Source organism: Eleutherodactylus coqui, chromosome 13, assembly GCF_035609145.1.
Source record: "Eleutherodactylus coqui strain aEleCoq1 chromosome 13, aEleCoq1.hap1, whole genome shotgun sequence".
Classification (NCBI taxonomy): domain Eukaryota; kingdom Metazoa; phylum Chordata; class Amphibia; order Anura; family Eleutherodactylidae; genus Eleutherodactylus; species Eleutherodactylus coqui.
In genome coordinates, this window is record NC_089849.1 from 84,148,779 (window position 1) to 84,153,135 (window position 4,357).

Below are 4,357 nucleotides of genomic sequence, written 5' to 3' on the forward strand. Positions count from 1 at the left end.
AATGGGTAGAGTGGTCCCGGCAAGTGTGGTGTGGCAAATTTACTTCTGCCCTGACTTACCCATGGCATAGATCATGCTAAACCGGACAAATGATGCAGCAGCTACAGAGAATCTAGAAGTCGCCCAACCTCTTTCAAGCGTCGTCGTCATTACTGCTTTACTAGGTGGGTCTTTCCATCCATCAGCTGGGCCATCATGGGATACAGGAACTGTGGTGGGCAAGTGCTGTTGACCGTTCACCACACGCTGTCCTGTTTCTGCTGCTCCCATATTAGTCCATTTATTTTTTCCTTCCTTGCTGGCTGGTAACTGTAAAAGTCTTTAGCATATCAAAGTCCAAATTTTTGTCAATGTCCAAAGTTTTTTTTTTTTTTTTTTTTACCACTGACTCATGCTGTCAGTATCTTTCTTCTTTCTTCCACGGCTTGAGGGCCGCTGCCTTTGCTGCGCTGTCAGCGAGGGTGTCGTCTCTCGCCTCTCCAGTGTAGGAATCGGTGCGAACTCTCAACTTTGTCAGGTAGAAGTAGGGCCTCCATGCGACTCTGTACCGCTGCACCATTCTCAATTGGTTGTCCTGCTAAGGTAGAAAACTGTCTGGCCTTCCATATTGGGCCGTAATCATGAGCTATGCCAAATGCATACCAGGAGTCAGTGTAAAGGATTGCCGGTCTTACCTCTCGCCGCTCTACTCGCCTCAGTGAGGGCCTTCCATTCCGCTTATTGTACTGTGACATGCGGAGGCAGAGCTTCTGCTTCTAGGACATCTTGTTGTGTGACCACTGCATATCCGATGTGGAGTCATCAATCCTCACCCTGGTACCATCTGCAAAAAGCTCAACATATGCATTATCAACAGAGGTTCTGATAACTGTTTGCATATCTGCAGTTTCTTACTGAATTAGTACTAAATAATCGTTCTGATGTTCTATTTCACATGGCTCGGAATCTTGTAGCACAAAATCATTTATTTATTTTTTTTTCCAAACCCAATAGCTGATCTACAACACCTAGATCATCTATGACCCAGATCACCTATGCCTCCCCCCTTTTGAACCGCAATACTCAATGGAAAAAGAGTCATTGCGTTCAAACTAGTAAACCAAGAGGCACAAAAACAAGCACTTTGTAGGTCAAGGTGACATTGTATGCAGCGAAGTCTGAGCAAAAATCTCCTTAAAAAATTTTTTTTTTTATTTCAGGTCGCAGTTAGCATTTTTTAACACAAGGGGGCGCAACACAAGTAAAATTTTACGTCACCCAGTGTAATAGTATTTCAGGGTATGACCAGCGTTTAGCTTTTACTCTCCTGTCGGAATATAATTATAGCTTCAGTGTAGACTGACACTAGAATATACAAAAGACTTAAAGAAAAACTAAAAAATACGGATGAATTAACATCCTACTCTGGGCAATTCAGTCCCTCTTTCTTCACATAAAAAGTAAAATTACTTCACCAAATTGCATGAAAAAGTTTGCTGGGTGACTATAGGGAAATTATTTCATCTGTAGGAGCCTTCCGTAACATCATCTGTCTGAGCATCCATTGGAGAAGCGGGCAGTGGAAAACAGAGCCCCTGGGAACATGAGAGAGCGTCCCCTGTCATGTATTCCTGGCCTCTGTCCCCCATGCATCAACTCCAATCTTCCATGCACTATAAACCAGCTTAGTCATCTACTATGTCCCAAGCTGCATCTCCACAAAGGTTTGTTTCCCTGAACTTATCACACATCCAAAGTGGCCACATCTTGGAGCGTAACAAAGTCTGGTCAAACGAAACCTTTGTTCAGACAATCATGATGTTAGCACTGGATACAGTGGCATTGGGAAATATAGGCTTCCCAAATGCAGCAAAATGGCCGCCAGAGGCAGAAAGGGGCGGGGCTACAAATCTCCCAAGTGAGGCAAAATGGCTGCCGGAGGAACGGGCGGGGCCAGGGGCAGCAGCACTCCCAGGTGAGGCAAAATGGCTGCTGAGTAGCAGCACTTCCAGGTGAGGCAAGATGGCCGCTGGAGGAGGAAGGGGCGGGGCCAGGTCCTGCCCCGGATGGGGAGGGACCGGAAGTAACATCACACACCCTGAAAGTGAGCACATGGGGGGAAATAACTTCAGGGTGGGGGCAGGCCTCACTACATTTACTGCAGAGTCACACTATGTTGGATTGTAAACATTGCAAGCACGGCCGCCATTACACGGAGGGGCTGTAGTCAACACAAAGACATTACATTGTTCATAAGCAATACACATACCCCCCCTACATGCTTTCCCCTCTTCAATCTCTTAACTACATTATACCTCCTTCTAGCAATCTAAAAACACATTTCTTTCTGCTAGGCTTCCTGCTCATCTTCTGAAAACTTTCTACAATCTATCTTATCTGTCTATAACCTGGCATTTCTTTCTGCAACTTTTCCTGATCCTTTCCCATTGTTCAGTAACCAAATCACAAGCTCTATGACCTTTGTCCTTGCTCACTTTGCTCAATTCTATGCTACCTGCTTATTCTATTCTATTCAAAGTTTCTGGACACAGTACTGTTTCTTTTGTAAAATCTGCTTTCTTCAAATCCTTCCCATATAACCCTTCTTTCCCACTCCGATTACAATACGCATTAATTCTATAAAACACAGGGAAAGACAAAGTAAATAGAAAGGGTTAATTGGAAAAAGCTTTCAGTTCACTCTTATCAGCAGCCCTCCCCCCAACAATAAACACTGCACATTCTTTCTATAATACCAGACAGACGGGATTACTGGAGAATACCCACAACGGCTCAAGGTATATATCTCATCTACCTTTATAACAGCCCACCGTATACTAGTAATCCCCAAGAGCACTCCTTGTACACGATCTAGACAGGACATTTAGCTATACACAGAGACTGACGATTATTTTCAATGACCAAAACCTCAATAATATTCTGGAGAAATCAGCCGTCACACCACGGCTATATTCACCCGTAAATACCTTTCCACATATGAGAACATAACACGCTCAATCATATGGTAAGTATTCGTATCATAAATCTTCCTAACCTCACACTAGTTTTACCTAGGAGCACGTGTCACTGGCGTGTTCCCTCAGACTTAAACAGCCGAGTCCGCCCTCCCTACACATTAACCCTCACAGAATTTATCTCTTGGTCTTGTATACACAATTTTTAACCGTCTCAGACATAACAGACACAGCATACAAAATACCCCTTAAGCAGGTTAAAACGGTGGTCTTTTCCGAGTAAGAAAGAACTATATTACCTGCCTTTCATTGATTTATCACTCTGGACCAGGAACAGGCAGAAAAGCAGTCAGAACCCAGATCACATCGGTAGATTTACATAAAGCAATCTTACCGTGTTCTGTAGATTTTCGGGCCCCTGAGTTCTGCGTGCCATCCGCCGATCTCTGTATTTTTCCAGAATGAAAGAAATCAAAATCTCTTAACTCGGTCCACCCAGGAGACGCCACTGAACTGGATTATGATTTTCTCCAGCAGGCTTTTGGGGTATTTTGTCGCTTTCCTAATTGTATCGTGTGCACACATCATCGTGGAGCAAATTAGACACAAGCTATCAGCCTCATATCCAAAATGGCTCTCTGCCCAGAAACAGCCAGACAGGGCCTTTTATTGTACAGACACACAATGGGCGTGCAACAGGTTACATCAGTAACATATAGGATTCTCATTTGTCGGATCATATAGAATCCCCCGCCTCCCCTTCTCCCCACCTCTCTCAAGTAGAAGCCTTTGTCTTTAACATGTGTCCAAATCTGAAAGTGAAAGTAGATATCCCTTTGTTCAAGAAGATTCTGTGTGTGGGGGATGGGGAGGACTGGGAAAACACTCAAGCAATAACATATAACACTGTAATTTAACTCTTTCCTTATGCAGCAGAGTTCCACATTAGGCTGAAGTCATTACAATAGCAAAATACATTTGGGTTATATACAAATATCGATAGACATTTTATAAATAATCATCATGTCTATCACAATTCCGCTGTGGAATCCACATTCAGTTTTGCTCATAGGGAATCATTGGCCGTCCGCGGTCAATTAAATTTAATTTTGCACCTGCGGATGGCATTTTAATAGATTTGCGTTTTTCATGTGCGGGAGAAAAAACTTGGCATGCTTAATTTTACCGCGGATTCCGCGCCGTTTGGCCACATTGCCATCACATTGCTAGCAATGGGTGCCGATATGTGCACGAAAAAAGTACCATTTAAATTAAATCCGCAGCAGATTCTGCGCGGATTGTATTTTTCTAGTGGACATGAGGCCTTAGGTTCTAGTCATTTTTGCAGTTCGGATTCGCAAGAGCTACGCGCTGGGTCTGACTGGTGCAGCATATTAAAAGAA

The 4,357-nt window shown here is 43.7% G+C and overlaps 1 long non-coding RNA gene across 1 annotated transcript; it reads right to left on the reverse strand.

Moving 5' to 3' along the window:
* Positions 1-337: 337 nt before the first annotated feature.
* LOC136588575 (uncharacterized) lies at positions 338-3,984 on the reverse strand. The gene is made up of 2 exons (XR_010787587.1): positions 706-3,984; positions 338-599 (listed from the first exon to the last, which is right to left on the reverse strand). It is a non-coding gene; the product is annotated as an uncharacterized lncRNA (long non-coding RNA).
* Positions 3,985-4,357: the final 373 nt, after the last annotated feature.